We start from the raw sequence: 20257 nt of genomic DNA, 5'->3' as shown, positions 1-20257 counted from the left end.
AACAGAAATGAGAACACTATTTTAAATAAATGGTTGTAAAGTCATTGGGTTTAGGTGCCGTGTTCAGAGCGTTGTTCCTAGAGCGCGTGAACACCACGCGTCTCCCATTCTGAAGATGAATATCAGCAACTCAATTCAAGTTCACTTGTCCATTCGCATCATTTTGTGAAGATATATAATTTGTAATGTTTTGTTAACTTTATATAAATCTGATTAATCTCATATAGGAAGCTTTTTGTTGAGTTAAATAACGTGCTAGCAAAGTTTCAGTGTAACCAGTGTTGATTCAGCGCATCCGCTTCAGCTCGCGCAGTTCAAACAGCAACGCACGACTAATAATAAGGCCATCCTTAAAAATATTTTGGTTTGCAGTAACAGTAAAAATTTTTAAAAAAAGGGTCGGTAGGTAGGTCTATATTTTTTTTTTTCAAATTTTAATACAAAAAAAAATGTACATTTTTGGTGATGGTGATTACATAGGTATGAATTTAAACAAATTGGCATATCGTGACATCACTGACTGGGTCTTCAAGCCGTGCCTTCGGGCGCATAGGCTAATTGCAGGCTATATAGACCACAAACAAATTGAAATATTTGTCAAAAACATGTTTATTGCATAAATTTCAGGTGCATTCTTTAAGAAAAGGGTCCAACCACCAGCTAGCTGTCATTGACTCAAAGCTGTCAACCCTCCCTTTTTTTCCGGGTTTCTCACGTATTTTAGCTCTTTTCCCGCTGTCTTCCCGTTTTAGTATTTTCCCGTGATATGTTTCATATTTTTATGCTCGATTGTGTTAACTCAGAACACGCAACTATCTGTGTCTCTGAAGTGGCTTGCACTTCTTGCCAGACCAACGCATCTGGTGATATAGACTAGTGCATTTGAATATTAAAAAGCAAAAAGTTGTTTTTATGAATTCAATTAATTAAGTAGCTATAACCAGCTATTCAATCAAGAGCAGTGAGTGAGTCCTTATCTTTTGTTTGACAGACAGCAGTAAAGGCTACTGCCCCTTTAAGACCTAATACAGAGATATGCATCGTCTTTCTCAACTGTATAAAGTTCTCTTAAGGGATATAGACTGTCTGATGGATACTCATCCAGATCGACATGTTGACATACTTTTTGTGTGAGTTTATCCGTTCAAACGCAAGACTTGAAAGAACTCAATATTTGCGCGCTGCGCACAGAGACGGATCTTCTCTCACTGCAGAGGGTTCTCATTCGCGTCTTCTGGCGAATATACTGAGTGATGATGGCGAAAATGACTGGTCATACGGCAGCACTGGTCATACGGCAACACAGTTTACAAATATAGACCGTTTTGCCCACGTTTTCTTTTATTATCGCTGTTGTAGTGCACGTGTATCCATCGACAGAACCATACATAAAGCATTATTTTTCAAGTTACAACCAGTGCCGCCGCTCGCACCACGCGCTGGGGTCGAGCAGAACACACGCTACCCATAGCAACGCGTTATGACAACGACATTTCAGACTGACAGAGACAAGATAAACGGCTTTTCCGCCATTTGTTACTGTTTTGTACACGTTGTTATATTAATTATAATTCAAAATCAGTTTTATTCGCCACAATATAGTAATGATAAATGTTGAGAGCGGCACTTTTGATTCATTTTCAAAAAGGGCAGGGGCTCAAACTAAGCCCTCCCTTCTGCAGTGCACTTGCCCGGTGTGTGTAACGTGTCCATGGTCCTGACTCCTGTCACACGGCGAAATCTCCGACAGGGCTTTAACAGTCTAACGTTTCAGTGAATGAGAGTATGAGCCGAGCCGAAACGAACGCACGTGCAGGCCATAGTGTGACATCCGTTAACCATAGTGTAAACATAGATGACGTCACGGGTTTTTCTATAAACGAAAGAACGTTAGCCTTCGTTTGTATGGCCCAGGCAATTTATACATTTATAATACTTACTAAAATATAATTCATATTATTTTATTACTGTTGTATTAGTTGTTTGAAAAGTAAAAAAAGAAATAGGTCGGTCTTAAAGCCAATTTACAACCGGCAAGTCGGTCGGACTAAAAGGGAAAAAAAATAAAAAATTGAGTCGGCCCTAAATTGACAGGGTCGGTCGGGTTACGGCAAACAAGAATATTTTTAAGGATGGCCTAACTATGATTGGGACTGTCACATTACATAACATTAATAAAAACAATATTTTAATAAATCCTTTTGAATTAACTGGGTTTAGGTGACGTTTCAGCACGTTGCTCTTGCAAGTGCGTCCACAAATTCTGAATAACAGATCTGAGGCGGCGTTCGTGTTGTATTACATGTTATATTTGGTTATTAAATAAGTAGCCTAATTTAATTAAATTATAAATAACATCGACTAATTTTACAATCCCATAGCCCTTTGTTTAGATAAAAATCCTTCTCATTCATTTGGTGAAGAACATGGCGTTTTGAGCAGCATTGCACTGACTAAGGCCTACTATCATGCTGTCGGCTATAAGCCACTGCTGTAGACACATATTTCAGTATTATGGTTAACGATTAATCGATTAATTGATCGTTAATTTAAACGACGATCGATCATGGGAATTTGTGAAAATTGACATCCCTAGTTTAAATATAATGATGCATTTAAAAGTTAATGGCCAAACGTGTCATTACAAAAGTTCACAATGCTGCTGCAGGTGAAATATAATGCGGACAACACTGAATAAATATATTTTTGTCAGGTTAAACCCCTTTATCTAAACTTCTCTACTTAACCGTCGGAATCACACATCCGTCATGTTTGTAGTTTTTTTTAACACTTTTTATCCGCGTTTGTAGTTCTAATCGAATCCTCGTCCAACTCGCAATGGGTTGTGGGCAATATCAGCCGTTAGAGTGCCCACATACTTCGATTTGGACTGGAAATTGTAAACCATCCGGGTATCTTTGGAATACTCTTTTCAACATACTACGATTTGGGACATACTAATTCTATTTTCAAATACTATTTAAAATGGATAGTATGCGAATTGGGACGCAGCTATAATATATCGAGACACTCAGCACTGTTTTCCTCTTATCATACAGCCCAAACATTAAATAGCCTACACAGGCGTCATCCTCTGATCTAGAGTTCCACATTTCATCAAACACACGCTGTGGTCCTGATCTATTTCTGCCCTTCTGCTTTACGCAACATCTCACACACACACACACACACACAGCGACTCTGCTGCCATGGTGACATAAGCAAAGTGACACATGATTGACGTGTGTCAGCTGAAATTAGCGTATGTTTCCCAGTCTCTTCTCTGAGCAGTGTCACTAGTGTCTACAAGTACAAAACTCTTAAAGGGATAGTACGCCAAAAAATGCAATACATTTCAGTGCATTAAGAGCAAATTCTGTTTGTCGAGATGATTTGGAATGATCATATAAACCCCCAGAACCTGATAGGAAGGAACAAAATAATTAAGGAGGGTTTCTGAGGCGTCAGTGACTTCGAGACAGTCAAAGTATCAGGTAAACAGAGTACTGCAAGCAGACAGACTGTACGTCAGGACTCAGGACGGATGAGTGTTCAATAGTTTCTGTTTGGTAAACAGAGCATTACGCAGCCCGAGAGTGAATGACAGTGCAGCAATGGGAAAAATGCACAGAGATTATCATTTCCGGATGCAAAACACTCGTTATCCTTCACTTGCTATCTCTCTCTCTCTCTCTCTCTCACACACACACACACACACACACACACACACACACACACACGCTCTCGACCTTCCCCAGAGGTTCATCTGGCTCTCAACTCTCTCTGTCTGGCCTTTGACGAAGTCTAATAGAATTTCCAAGAGTATTTTTCCCCCATTCATTCACTCCAAAAGCATTGAAAAAAAAAAAAAAAAAAAAAAAAAAAAAAAAAAAAAAAAAAAAATCGAGAAACCTCAATAAAGAGTCCTCTGCCTTGAACCAAATTAACCAGCGTGAAAAATATTGTTCCTTTTACTCAAAAGCCATTATGAAATAAAAATATACCCCATTACTTTCGTAAACATTATTCCAAATAAACACGAGTGGCCAGGAATCAGAATCGGATGATTTTCCGCATGATCGTCCCAGATTGGTGACCGGCTGGTCAGTCTCGCGTCTTTCCGATTCCGAGCCGTTTTTTGTTGCCAGCGACACATAACAATAACGCAATAATGTCAGCTGAGCGTTCTCGCTCTCTTCTCTCCGATGGCGAGGTGACACACACTCGTCTCATTCGCTCCGGTTAAATAGTGCTTGTATTTGCGCATCATTTTACTAATTCCCGCAGGTTTGAAGCTCACACCAAATATGCGACTCATGTCTGTGAACCTGCATGTTCCGCATGTCTCTGTGAATGAACTGCGCAGATGCGCGAAAATGTTTATAATATGACGACATGAACTTAATGTCCAAAACAGCTCTGCCCGTCACTTTATGAGCGTTTAACTTTAATTTGAAAAAAAAAAAAATACCATATACACAGAAACTCAAGATCTTCACGGCAACGGCATACAAATTCAGTTTAAGTTAAATATTACTACTGTATAGTACTGTGTACTATTGTATTAATATTATACAGTATAATGTGTGTATTAAAGGTGCACTATGCAATGTTCCGTCCACTGGAGGGCGCCTATTCAAAACAAATGCGTAGTTTGATGGCGCAAAGTGTGAGCGCAGCATCTTGGGACATGTGGTCTTCACCTCACAGCCGGTGGAAAATAGGACTCGGGCAGAAATCACGTTCATGCATGCGGTTATTAACGTTACTGTAGTGTGAAGCAGAGCAGGACCGAGTGTAGTGGAGCTGAGCACAGCTGCTGGAGCGATTGTTAAACAAATACCCGCCTCGAGAGCACCGGGACTTTTATTATGACGGGACGGGGCACATTCGCCGGGCGCCCGCACTGATCCGCTCTTTCGGTTATGATTATGAGGTAATGCAGCTCTGTTTATCATATTAGATACATTTAAGTGTGTTGAAAATGATGTTATGACGTTACTCCGTGCGTTCACTTGTTCACACTGCTAAGAGTAAAGCGCTCCTGCCAAATAAAACCCAAAACCGAGGGTAGTGCAGATATGACGCGATTGACAGGCGACTTCCTCAGACGCTATTCTGACACGTCCCGGTGAACTGAACAAAATATATAACACCGGCCTAGTGGTTTCGGGATATTTTACTACAAAAATACTACATAGTGCATCTTTAATGGGTCCTAAAAAATTGATTAAAAATAACGTATTATACCTTCATTTCATTACCAGAAAAACTAAAATACACAGAATTTCTGGGGGAAAAACATTTCAAACGGCCCTATTATTTTAAACAAATTAATAAATTATGTTTTTTTTAACGAATTAATTAAATTAATTAGACATGTTTTGATTAAATCATAAAAATTTCAGAAAAGTAGAACTATCAGTTCTTTGAAAGAAAACTGGAACCTGCAAAACAAAACAAAAACCGGCAGGTCAAACTTGCCACAAATTTTTTTTTAATCAATTAACCAAGATAATTAAAATCGGTGCTTCTCCATTTGTAATGTTTTATTTAACTGCTCCTCTTGGAAAAAACGTTCCTTTTCATCTGCACATCACTAACTTTGGGTATCTTTTGAATTTTAACGATTCTGTTCTGCATATCGAGTCCTAACTTCGATTCCAAAAAGGTGAAAAAAACTTGGATATCATTCACATTTATTCTAAGTTTTATTGCAAAACATTTCACTGTCGCTGAACACCATGAACAAAAATCAACAGGCTTTAAGAACACTTGCACAAGGATCTTTATAAATACCATGGCAAAAACAACAAGCCTAACTAATATAAATATCAAGCATTATTACATGAAAACACTCAATAAAAAAAATTTTAAAAAAAATTAGCAATCGCTCAACTATAAATAAATACCACTGAACAAATATATATGATTTAAATAAACAGTGTTTAAGATTTTAAGGTACAAAAACTGTAATCGAACGAAAAACAACACTGCACTTTATAAATCAAATATACAGTACAAATATAGTTACAAAAGTTATTCAGTCAAAAATAGCGAAATAATTTTCTCTTAGTCTTTTGTTGTTTGATTGATGTTAATATAGAGACAACAGCAGGTTTATTAGGCTGCTGTCACTTTAAGAGCTGCATGGATCTAATATACTGTTACACAAGGGTTTTCTTTATCAACTGTTTATGTTCACTTAAGACTTAAGACTGTGTTTTCAAAAATATTTGTACATATTTTTGAGTGTATTTGTCCATTCAAGTGCAAAAAGACGCAGAAGAGAACTCATTTCAGTAATCGCATCTTATAAAGTACGAGGGGTGGGCGCGTGGGATTTCTTACACTTGAATGTAAAAATACTTAATTTTTTTTTCTGTTCCACTTGGAATTACACTACAGAAGTAAAATGAATTGCGAATGGAATCACAAGCGTAATCGTCTTTTAGGGAATGAATGAACTACTAATGTAACTGAATCAGTCAGTTTTGTCTAATGCATTTTTCCCAAAAAAATTCTTCTCCCATATTCTATTGCTAAGATTTCCTATTTCGACTTCTGTAACCCTAGTGGCGAGCTCTATTTCAGCATGAAAACTGGCACACTGAAACTACAGGGTAAAACGATCATTTATATCCTCTAAATCAGACAGGATGCTTCGATAGCACAATATGAACCCAGATGTTTGGCTTGAGTTACGCAGTACCCGATCGCAGACGGTTTAATATGATCTGAGGTTCTGCCATCAGCAGTTCTGAATGTCCTATTTTGGACTTGAATAGATGCTGGCACAGCAGACACCAAACATTCAAGCGCATGTTTCAGTGATAAAGTAGAAAGTTAAATACAATGTTTCTGATACAGGTATCAAAAGAGAGCTGAACTATTTGTTCACGGTGTGTTTGCAAAACGAGCATTTTCCTCTTTAAAGAAACTCTTATGAATCCACAGCTGGCTCTAAATCCTAAATATCCTAAACAGATTAGTCAAAATGACCATCTTATTCATCTCCAGCAGAACCTGAAAGACTTTCTCTGCATCTCTTTTTCTGGGTTGTTGGATCCACCCAGAGTTAGACTGGATCAAATGAGCACTTAGACAAAAGCCACACAACTGGAACGGGAAGGAATGTCCCTGGAATTTCACATCAGAAGCTTCTGTATTCCCAGAAATACTTTCTTTGTTGGAGAAGAACTTACTTTGATTTTTTTTTTTTTAAAGAGGGCAATTAATCTATTAATGTAACACTTACAAAAATGAAACCTGGTACACTGTGCGAACCCTAATGCTCAAGTAGAGCCATCTCAAATTAAACAAATTAACTTTTATGGGTATTAAGAACTTTCTTTTTCTTTTAAGTTCTTAAAACTAACACACTTTAGGTCATCTGAATTGTTTCATTGTTTTGAGTTTAATGAACTTGTTTCTTTTTAATTTAGACTGAACTTAAACTTAACCAAAACTGGGCTGGGATTTCTATTTCCCAGCATTCTTTGCCATTACTCTCAAAAGGGAAAGTAAATGCCAAATTTAAGGTTTATATAATGTTTTTTTGTGCAAGATTAACGTTAAAGGACAACTCCGGTGAGAAATGATCCTAGGTGCAATTAACAGATGGTTACCGAGTAGATCGTTCTCTGGGATGCGTTTTCATGAAAATCGAATGTAAGGAGTTTTATCTCTAAAAACAGATTAGCTTATAACACTAGTCTATGGGGCATGGAATAAGTGAAATTAAATCGCTAGTTAATACGACTAACACGGCTCAAAATAGCCTCACACTAACACGGCAGCATAATGAGGGTCCCTACATGCAAACCGAAGCATTGAGAACTTTGTAAGAGTACAAACAGTTTAATAAGAAGTAGGGCTGGGACAACGCGTCGACGTCATCGATGACGTCGACGCAAAAAATACGTCGACGCAAAATATGCGCGTCGATTCGTCAGACTCAAAATAAAGATGGCGGCGCCGGAGAGTAGTAGCAACCATAGATGTACATAATAAAGTATATTATGTAATTAAGTATATTATTTATTATGTATATCTATGGTAGCAACACGAGTGGCTCCTCAGACTTTCAGAAGTGCAAGGCTTGCGGGTTGGCCACAGTCTATGGGGTTGGCGCGCGGTGCGCACGGAGCATCACAGGCATGCGCGCACGCGTTTTGTTGTCACGGCTACATAAACAAATTTCTGCACACAGGAAGACAGATGTTTTGGTAATATTTGATGTATTTTAATCACAAAAACAAACGTTTGCATCAAGTGAAAGCATCGGACACATTGGCTACGTTACCTACATAATAAGCTGTTTTAAATTTAAAATGTTCAATGTCTAATGGCGCTGATGTGACCGAGGGTATCCATCCTCTAAGTGAGCAGTTTCATCCCATGACTATTCCGGTTTTAAACGGAATATTGGCGCCCATAATGCACTCCACATGTAACTTTTTTCACTGTCATGCCGCGGATGCGCGTGGCGTTTCTGTTACGGATCAGTAAACCTACAGACTTTCAAACATGAAAATGTAATTTAATAATATGTATTCGTGTCAAAATGATATATAAACATCTTTTCCTATTCTATTTTGCGACGCTCCCAACACATGTGAAAAATAGGCGCTCTTCTATTTCTAGTATGCACGCGTTTTCCGCGCGTCACAGTCAGTGTGCAAACTCCAACCTCTTAACATGTGAGCTGAAACAAAAACGGACACGCCACGCAGCCGAGACGCTCACGCTTGCAGTGTGTCCCCGGATTTGATTAACCAACTTGTTGATATTTAATCGATGGGCATAGCCTGTAGGCTGAGTTGCATACATAGAAAAATCGTATATTATGTTTCTTTGTTGTAGGTTAATACTTATTTATTTGTGTGTGTGTGTGTGTGTGTGTGTGTGTGTGTGTGTGTGTGTGTGTGTGTGTGTGTGTGTGTGTGTGTGTAGCCTACTTTATGTTTTCAAGGTTTTATTGAATGCATTGCTCTTGTATAGTCTTACTTTGGATTTTTAAGAGCAATAAACATATATTGCAATGTTAAGGAATTAGTTTTTTCATTCAGATAATTAAATCAACATGTATAAATTGCTATTAGGCAATTAATGGGGAGATAATCGGTTATCGAATCGAATCGTAACCGAATCGGACAGGAAAAATTAATCGTTAGATTAATCGATGCATCGAAAAAAATAATCGCTAGATTAATCGTTTAAAAAATAATCGTTTATCCCAGGCCTAATAAGAAGATACTTTATAAAGACAGTACATTACGAGTTTACAGACAGCAGCCATCTTGGAAAACAGTCTCGACAAGTCGATCCACGAACATTGAACATTTACTAGTGACTGATCACATCTAAATTTTTCAATTGGCCGAATTGAAAATATGTGAATTGATGCAATTTAATTCACAGAAATTCAATTCGGCCAACTGAAAAATTTAGATGTGATCAATCACTTGAAAATTTTCAATTGGAGACTTATGGTTTAAGTGAACGTCAACAATTGAGAAATAAAATGAATGTGTATCATTATATTGGATCCATGCATATGGTCTTAAAGTGACAGCAGCCTAATATTCTTGCGGTGTCATTAATGTTAACCAAACAACAAAAAGAGAAAATCACTTTTGTTTAGCTTTAACAAAGATTCATTCTATTTAATTTACAGTGAAGAGAAGACTATGCAGTGTTGTTTTACGTTTAATTGATATTTGTTCTGTTAGATTTATCAATGGTTGCAATTTGTTTATCATTTTCTATGCAGACGCACTCCCCATAAAAATAACCCAAATCATTCTAGAATTATTAGTTCATTCCAAATAGAACTACCGGTATACAAGTCATCTGAAGGAATTGTTTCCATATCGCAATATATATTGCAGAAAAACATATCGCAGTGCCATTTTTCTCCCAATACCGTGCATCCGTGCATATACTGTACAATAATATAAGGAATTGAGCATAAATTCCAGAACTCCTAAAGAATATAAACAAGAGTAAAAGATAAGTAAAATGACTTTGAAGAACGTCCAAAACAAAACCTGATCAAGCTAAATGCAATAGCATAAGTTGACAGAAATAAATGAGAACATTCGTATCCTACAAAGTCTAAAATCCAACATCAGAATAAGAGTTATTGAAACCAAAGTAGTTTGTGAACTGCAATAAGAGTGAGCGTGTGTACTTTGTGTGTCAAATTAAATGGAAGCTCAACCCTACACTTCATAAGTGACCAAATACAAAGTTCATCCTGCCTTGATATATACTGCTCCTGTTACATCACACTCAGAAAACAAAGTCCAAACTATTCCACATAAACTCTAGGATGAATTCAAAACCTCACACAACTCTGAATGCTACACGTGCTTTCAGCGCATCGGTTCTCACCTGTATCTGGTTCTCTGCTATTAAAATATTCCGTCTCCTCTAGAAGAGGTTGGCTCCTCCGACTGGTATTCCCCATGTAGAACCCGGACAAATTCTGGTTATTAAAATAGTTTAGTGCCTTTTTCCAAATCTCATTCACCTCAAACATGGATCTCCGGAGGTGATACTAGACATTTTCTTCAATCAATCAATCAAAAAATAAATAAATAAATAAATAAAAAGAAGCCTGTTGTCCACTGGTAGAAGTCAGAAATGAGCATCCAGCACCGGAGACCTCGCTCAGTTAGTCACCGTCAGTCAAATCCCATGACCCAGCCTGACTCAGACCTCAAACCGAGTGGAATCTAAAAATAAACTCAAACAGAACTGCAGAGAACTTCTAGAGTCCGTCGCCTCAGTGTTCAGTGTGTGTCGGACGGCGTTGGAATGCCAAAACATCCCCAATTCCAGGAGGAACTATGGAGCAAAATCCGCACTGATGAAAAACTGCCTGACATGTGAGAAATGATCGATTAAGCCTCCGGCAGGGAAAACTGTGCACATGCAAACCAAATTACACGGATCCGGACAAAGGCAATGGAAACAGAAAAGCGGTCAATACATTTTAAACCTCCATTACGGAGTTTTGAGCAGCAGACAGATCCGATAATACAGCTCAAATCAGAGCAGAGCAATCTCGCATCTATCCATTCCGTGCTTTATTCCCACAAAGCCCTGCACGTCCACATACACACGCCTGCTTCTCTCAAACACACACACACACACACACACACATGGCACACAAGCACCATCTAATTACTGAAGCTCAGGATAGTAAGAGCATGTTTTTCATTCTAGTAATCTACTGCACTCATTTCTCTAAAACCCCAAATTACAGTTTTGGGACAAAAAACAAGTAGCCCGAGATGACTCTAAATAATTCTGCACTTATTCTGGCCAATCAAAGTCCAAAACGCTCCCAGCAGCCAATCAGAACCCACCACACTAAATCAGGAATAAAGCACGTTATTAGATTCATCTAAAAGTCATTTTATTTTAGATCAGCATGAGTAAGGATTGCATCATCACATTAAATACTTTTATATATTTTACTTCATTACAAAACCCCATTAGAAGGAAGACTGAGGCATGAGGCACAAAATAGAGTATTTCACCAGAGTCGTAGCTAAACGCTCTTGTATCGGTGATGATGCTTATAAATAACTAGTGTATGTTCACAACTGGACAACTCCATTAAAGCTCGGTTTAGACCAATTCACAAGTTGATTTAGACTGATTTGCTAATTGTTTGGCATTATTAGTTAAATAAATCACTTAAATTATACACAAAAGTTTAATTAATGTCTATTGTGTTAAGAGCTCTACAAATAAAGTGACTTGCTTTTAAATTAGGGATGCACCAATTATATTAGCCAATAATCGTTTTTTATAATCGTGACGGCTTTAATCATGTCATCTAATGCTAGAACAATTTTTTTTAAATAAAACCTTATGTGAGTTTTATACAGATATTTCAGTTTTTCTTTAAGTGTAATATTTATATCTCAAAATAGCAGCTCTGTTGTTCATTTTAACCTCTAATATTAATGTGCCAAATGAGAGAGTTCCTAGTTTGGAAAGATTTCTTTTCCTTAAGAAAGTCAAACTATCGTTATCGACACATATTCTTAATAACCGGCTATCGGTGCATCTCTATTTTATATTGCTAACAAAAAGCTTAATATTAATGGCAAAATTATCTTAAATGTATGAATATATATACACACAAAATACTCATATTCTCATCCAGCACAAACATGCTCTAGTTATCTTAATCTATCATGTGTCTGTATTTCTCAGGAGTGCGTTATCTCTCAGTTTACTGCGAGACTGTGTTTAGGACACCAGCATGTACATGTGAGCATTCACACACACTTTTGTTGTCTGGGATTTACATGCCAATGCAACGATTCATAAATAAACACACACACACACCAGACTAAATGCATTACACAACTACAAGCCATTATAAATAATTTTGTTGTCAGGGATTCACATTGCAGCACAGCTACTCATAAATACATCCAAAACATCCACCGAGTACATGACACATTGTTACAGTCGAGCTATTTGGAGAATGTCAAAACCGCTCAACCACATGAAAACACACACATGCAGGGCCGATTCCTCAGAACTGCTCAGATATAACAAGACACATTAAAATCATAACACGAGTTCTAATGGAAACTTATTTCAATACTGAAGATCTTACAAAAAAAGACAATTCTGTCATCACTTACACGTTGTTCCAAACCCAAAATACTTTCTGTCTTCTGTAGAAACACAAAAGGAGAAATGCTGAAACAGTGACTACATTTACATGTGCACCAATAACGTGATTATTTCAGTAATCAGAGTACGGATTTTTGACAAAATGTGAGATAGCACATACATGACGATAAACTAAAATGACCACTATTATTCACATACGCACAGCACAAATGAGGAACTCAGAGTAGGTCTGTTAATGGACAAGCTCTTCCCGTGAGCAGATTCATTGGCAGGTTCTTTAGTATCAGACTTCAGACGTGTTTTGTTTACGCACTGTCAAACAATGTTGTCAACATGAACTTAGTGTCTTCAGCAGCCCAACTGCATAGTAACCACCGTTTTATGACTTGTGCACAATATTCCAATGGCATTTAACAGCTATTGCAAAGAGGATCATCATTTAATGTTAATGTTATTAGAAAGAGTATAGCATATAATCAAGGCTTGACATTAACTTTTTTTGCTCACCAGCAACTGTGGCTAGTGGTTTTCAAAAGTTACTAGCCACACACACCGTAAAAAAATTTTGTTGGTTTAATTTAAAAAAGTAAGTAACCTGGTTGCCTTAAAAAAGTTTATTGAAATTAAAAATTTGAGTTGATACAGTGAAGGAAATTTGTTTAATAAATAGAAACTGAAAATATTGTTGTATCTGAACCACATAAAACGTGATAAATCATGAAAATAGCTCTATTTGGCATTTTTCACTGCGTCATCAGAAATAAAACACACACAATTACCCATTATGCTTACAAAATAAAGGTTGTCGAATCTCAAAAAAAAAATTCTTTGTATTAACTCAATTTTTTTATTTCAATGAACTCGATTTTAATGCAACCAGGTAATTTTAAAATATTTTTTTTTACAGTGCAGGAATATTAGTCTGCTGTCACTTTAAGACCTGACGCACGGATCCATTATACTGTTAAGGCCATTAAATACTCCGCAAGAACAGAGAAAAATGTTCTCGCTGGTTTGGAAGATCTCGCAGCTTGTTCATCTGAGGAGAACTTTTTTACTTGTGGGTGTCCGAGAACTATTATGTGATTGGTCAGAAAAAGTTTAAGAAAAGAAAAATCTGAAAAATGGTGCGTGTTTCAAACGAACCAGGAAAGACCTCAATTAAATAGACTTACAACCAATCAGAGCAAGGGAGCGCCGCATAACATTATAGGGCTGCTCGATTATGGAAAAAATCATAATCATGATATCGATTATTCACGATATTGAAATCACGATTATGTAACACGATTATTTCACATTACTTTGGGAATGTGTTACATTTATTAAAAAGACACCTTTCAACAATTCTTAAATTGGAATTGTAACATTTGTTGTACTTTACGAACTATTAAAATAAATAATATAACATTTAAATCAAAGTATAAAAGTATTGAAGTAAAAATGATAACTACAAATAAATAAGATCAACAATAAAGTGCACTTCCACAATCTCTTGAAAACAAGCAGGCAACATTTTGGCAAAATATATTCAACAAATTCCAGCTAGTAACTCGATAAGAATATTAAAGGCTGGCTCACCATCAGCCCCCATTTTTTGTCTGTATTTTTGATCAAATAAATGCAGGCTTGATGAGCAGAAGAAACTTCGGAACGAAATCAGTTATTTTTTGTGTCCTTCCGATTTCACAGGATAGGGAGTTGCGTTGTATATAGTGTCTGTTATGGGTGCCTGGGTAACGGAGGATGTTGAGAGGGTTGTGGATTGATGTTTTTGTTCCTTTATTAGATTGTCATAGGCCACTCTGTGTTTAATGTTTAAGTGGTTAAACAAATTCGGGGTGTTCCCTTGCGTTGCAGCCACTATGTAGCAAATCTTGCATGTAGCATGTTTCTGCTCGACGTCTGAGTCCTCGCAGCCAAACTGTTACCAGACAACAGAGTTGGTTTTGCCTTTTTTTGCTTACCAAACGCTGCTGTAACTGCCCTCCTTCTGCCATCTTTACTCGCGCCGAGTTTTTAATTCCAGCGGATGATATGCACACGAGTCACGACCTGAGAGAGTTTGTGGCTTCGGGAGGGGCGAATGTGCGCGTGCCTGTTTCATTCGGAACGACGAGTGTTCTTGCAAAACAGAAAATGGCAAAATAATCGTTTTTTCTCTATTATACTATTTTGGTGATCGTTGGGAGCCGATATCGAAATCGAAATTGAAATTCAATTAATTGCACAGTCAAATGTCAACAGAACTCAACTGCACTGTGTTGCCAAGTCTGCGTTTTCTCCGAGAGTTGTTTTCCATGTCCGCGGGTTGAAGCGACCTCAATTATGTGATATATAGAGCCAGGAATGCGAATTTTAGCAGGCAACCTTGCCAAAAATAACACATTTTACTAGGGGTGTGCATTGGCACTGCCTTCACGATTCGATTCGATTACGATTCACCAGGTAACGATTCGATTCAATTCGATTCTACGATGCATTGTGATGCATCAAAATTCTACAGCACACAAAGCAAATTTTTCATCAGTCATGAGACAATACAAGCAGATATTAAACAACAGATTGTATTGGCTGCTATGTGTCTCCTGTATCTTTGACATAAAAGTTATTAAATAAAATAAAATGTAATTAAATAAAATTAAATAAAATGCAATTAACCCTTAAATGCATGACTGTTTCACCAAACATTCTTACATATTCGGGTCGTTAGCGACCCAGATCTATATTTAACATGGATAGACCTCTACCTGTCGTGATAATATATAAAACTCCTGATTTTAGAGTAACAGCTACAGAAGAATAAAATAAAACCTATTTCGTTACCTTTTGGAGCTTGGAAGGATTCAGTTTGAGCAGATGTTTAATACCATCCTCATCTGTCCTCGTCAGAGCTCGTTTACCAGCATCTGCCTCATATTCGCGATCTCCAGCATATTCTCCAAACTCATTTTCAATGTCTTCAAAATCAATATTTTGATCACTGACTGCTTCTTGACCACATCCATCATCAAGAGACAGTGACACTAACATATGATTGTGTTTAGTACTTGCTCTCTGAAGTAAATCACTGAGCCATTTCAAGTTTTGCAGATTATAATTATTGTTTCGTTTTCTGTCAGAGGTAACGTTAACTATGAGTGAAACGTCACTTCATCATTGGGTATCAGACATTGCCACCTTGTGGAATAAAGGTGAATTGCGCCGTATTTCGTCATCATAGATTAATTTATTATTGTGCAAAAAATATATACGAACAATCCTACACACCTCGGGTCGTTAGCGCGTTTTTAATAACCCGTCTATCGCGGTCATCTCCCTCTGCCTCAGCCATCTTCCTTTTTGTTGTTGTTATTCTCCCGGAACCGGAAGTATTTGAAACTTCACAACTTTATCGTCCGCCAGAAAATAAACTGTGACATAATCGATTATGGCACTTTGCCGCATCGATGCTGAATCGTTCATGCCCCGCATCGCGATGCATCGCCGAATCGATTATTGTTGACACCCCTACATTTTACCCCTCCAAACGCCATTTTTTCCAGAGATAAATAATAATACAAATAAATTAATGTTTTTATGATTTCAATTAATTAAGCATGCTTTTTGATGACTTGGCTCAGTAAAAAGTCCCGCCTAAAAAATCCTCCTTCTCGTCTCTCCCTCCCCCGTATTGACAGAAATGAGAGGGGGAGGGGGAGACGAGAAGGAGGATTTTTTAGGCGGGAATTTTTACTGCGCCGAGTCGAAGTACTCAGAAGTGCTATTCCGCCATACATTATAGTTCTCCTTTTTAATCCGCTTAGAAAAGCAACATGTTTTATTTTATGTCACCATACTAGGTCGTTCAACTATTCGTGTAACTGTATTTAAATAGAGAAAACGTGGAGGTGTTTGGTCGCTTCTAACTTGATCTCTCTGTTTGGTACCATAGTGAATGAACTGGGCTTAGTGGGCTAAGCTAAACGCTATCAGATCATCACCGCGCATCAGAGAGATTAAGTGCACGCACTCAGATGAGAGAGGGATGTATCAACTCGTCTTAGTTAAGGGAATAACAGTTTAATATGAAAAAGCGGTTAAGTATCCCTTTAGGGGATACTTTGGCAGAATTATCCCATTAACATTTTGAAAATACTTTGGCAGAATTATCATTTTCAATGAACTGTTCCTATAAGATCTTTAATACATTAGAATAAAGCTTCTTTATTAGCATCGATGATTTCATGAAGACCCTTTAACATCTGTATAACCTTTCATTCCACAAACGGTTCTTTATAGTGGTTCTTTTATGAACTGTTTACTGAAGTTTCTTTGGGGAACTGGTTCTTCTATGGCATGGCTGTGAAAACCCCCTCTTGTAGAGTTTATTTTTATGAGTGTACTGGTTGGTTTGAAGCCTTGAGACACGAGTACACACACTCAAGATTTCTCACACACTCATTTTCCTCCCCAAAGTTCATTTTCTCACTGTCGTAAGGAAGTTGAGGGAGGTCAAATCAGCTTCCTGGGTTTGTTCTGACGCCACAGGGATAGAGAGAAGCAGACAGCGGGAGGTATAGCTCATAGCAGGTGACTGGTCTTTACATTTCTGCATGAATGACAGTGGCATTATGACATCAGGTCAGTGTATCCACGGTGACAAAAAAAAAAAACATGATGGGGAGAGTCACATCACACACACACACACACACACACACACACACACACACACACACACACACACACACACACACACACACACAGAGTGAACCACGCACTATGTCCTGCTCTTGTTGTTTCGGGCTGGCTTCAGATTTATCCAGAATCGCTCATCAATTCGCCCGACCAACAGAACGTACAAAAGACAAACAAGCAAGCCGGTAACCAAACACACACAAACCTCCAATACAAACAAAAGCGGGTAAGCACATGGAAGAGACTTCCTACAGGTCGGTGCAAGACAGGACACAACGTGAGCCTGAGCAAAACATGCAAAGAATGCGGCTTCCAGAATGACCTCAATACAACAACTAAATAGTGTGTATTGTTTAAATTAGGTTCATTCTCAAAAAAAGAAGTGTGCTGACACGATTTAAAAGGCTCAAACCCGTTCAGCCCCGATAAATGCGACAAACGCATCTTTCAGTTGTGCCACAAAGGAATGTTCAGGTGAGTAACGCCTCGGGATAGGAATTCTTTACCTTCCCACACGGAGAATCACTTTTCCATCAGAAAACAGCTCGGCTGCTATAGAAAGTACGTTTAAAAAAAGGTTCACCGTTTCTACTGTTCAAAACTAAGGTTAGTTTGATTGGGCGAAAAAATGATAGTTTTATTCAGCAAGGATGCATTAAATTGATCAAAAGTGACAGTAAATATATTTATAATGTTGCACAAAATTCGATTTCAAATAAATGCTGTTCTTCTATTCATCAAAGAATCCTGGAAAACAGGAAATGTATCACGTTTTCCCCCCACACACAAAAAAATGAAGCGGCATAACTGCTGTATCAACATTGATAATAATCATAAATGTTTCTTGAGCAGCAAATTATGCTATCAGAATGATTTCTGAAGGATCACTGAAGACTGGAGTAATGATGCTGAACATTCAGGCATACGTTAATAATGTAAAACTGTAATAAGATTTCACATTTCTGTTTTTAGATCAAAAAAATGAAGCCTTGGCAAACATAAGAAACTTTTTTCAAAAGCATAAAAATGTTAATGGTTAATGACCCCATACTTTTGAACAATAATTTAATAATAATAATACTTGATTTAAATGTAGCTTCTCAAGGCACTTTGCAGAGTAAAATACTTTGATTAAAAATATTATAAATCTGTAGCATTAGCAGTTTTATTTTAAGTGTTCAAACTATAATTTTCCAGTTTGAAATGATGAATAAAAAGTAAACACTACATGTACTACATTATGTAAGGTTTAAATCTGGCATTTTCTTTATATATATATATATATATATATTAAATAAAATACTTTTGAAATGAAACTGCTTCCAATTTATCAGACCAATTAGCAACCAATAATTCAAAACAACCCTAATATCAATTAGTCATGATATGTATTATGTGAATTCTTAGTAAGAGTTATTATCCTAAAAAAGATGGTTTTATTACCAGGGTTTCTGCAGGTTTGATGAAGTTAAGTGTAAGACTTTTTAGTAATTCCTTAAATGTAAGGTTTAAGGAATAAATGGAAGGAAACTCATTATGCCATTATGTTCTCTAAATGTAAATGTCTAGGGAGAAACACAACGAGTTGTGTTAGCAACACTTTAGTTTTAAAATGCAACTTCCAACAGATATTCATTACTTTTTAATTCATTTTACAAAAAAAAAATTAGCTTGTATCATTCTGCTCACAACCAAAACTTTACTTTCTGGATCGGACAAAAAAAAAAATGATGTTCTTCCTCAGTACTTTTGACTTTTTTTTTGGGTAAATGCTCAAAATCAAGATACATTTACATTTTAAGATGCAAAAAGTTTATCAAGACTACACTTTACATTAGCATCTCATGTAAAAGTATCTTGATTTAAAGATGTTTAGATATTTGTATTGGGAAACAGGACACAAATACAGAGGAAGATATTCATGTTTTGCAATGAAACATTATGTCATGACTTCATGAATTGAAGACCTTTTCAATGCCTTCAGAGTGAATTAAGACACGTAGAAACTTTGATATCTTTTCTTTGTTGGTCCACTGAACAACAAAACTTGCCCTGCGGCCTCACCCTAAAACCCTGACCCGACCCGCTCAGCTCTGCTCCTATCCGGGCGTTCGGGACAGCTGTTTAGGGTGAGGTGATCAGGGGGATTGAGTTTCCTTCCCACCGCCGAAAGAAACCTCCTGTCGCTTTCTGTTAGACTCGCCACAACCAGACAGACAGTCTGTGTTTGTCATATTCCTAAACATAACACAAAACATGACAGCATCCAACTCTGTCCAAACAAGCCAATGACACATTCAAACCTTTCTCTCAGAAATAATGATAAGGCAACACTGACATGACAGAGGCGCACTTTATCTCAAACTTAAAACTTATGCTGCTTTTATGAACTCATTTTACTACATAAAAAAATATTTAAATGTGCTGCAAATATTAAAATTATATACATTTAAACGTGTTATTGGTCAGCAACTGTTAAGGGCAAGTATTTTAAAACTAACCATAATTGGAAATACAAATATGAACCTTTTACAGAGTTTTAGGGCTATCTGTGCACCCTAATCATCTAGTGAACAAAAGTGAAACCTGATGCATTATTAATAAACTTCACTTATTTCTGTCCCTGGGAAAATCAGCCTGTCTGAGCTTGAGATTGACAACAGCAGCAGGCTGGAGGGTCTCTAGAGCTGCTGTAGGTTTTGCATGCGAGCATGGCTTGATAAATGCATGTTAAACTGCACAGACATGCATGCAGACAGACAGACGGACAGAACCGTCTCTGCTCGTTTGCATGTGTCTCTCGGTAGCAAAGCACCGATTAAATGTCCCGTGCGGCGGCGGCGGCGCGAGCTGACTCCCTTGCGGGCGCTAGCGCGTGCTAACGGACACTGATTTACTCCACCACATATTT

The 20257-nt window shown here is 37.4% G+C and overlaps 1 protein-coding gene across 7 annotated transcripts in view; it reads right to left on the bottom strand.

Moving 5' to 3' along the window:
• rapgef1b (Rap guanine nucleotide exchange factor (GEF) 1b) overlaps window positions 1-20257 on the bottom strand; it is a 75309-nt gene that overhangs the window by 54625 nt on the left and 427 nt on the right. The window lies entirely within an intron of this gene.

Source organism: Pseudorasbora parva, chromosome 18 (assembly GCF_024679245.1).
Source record: "Pseudorasbora parva isolate DD20220531a chromosome 18, ASM2467924v1, whole genome shotgun sequence".
Classification (NCBI taxonomy): Eukaryota; Metazoa; Chordata; class Actinopteri; order Cypriniformes; family Gobionidae; genus Pseudorasbora; species Pseudorasbora parva.
Note: the sequence above shows the minus strand (reverse complement) of the source record. Positions and strands in the feature narration are given on the sequence as shown.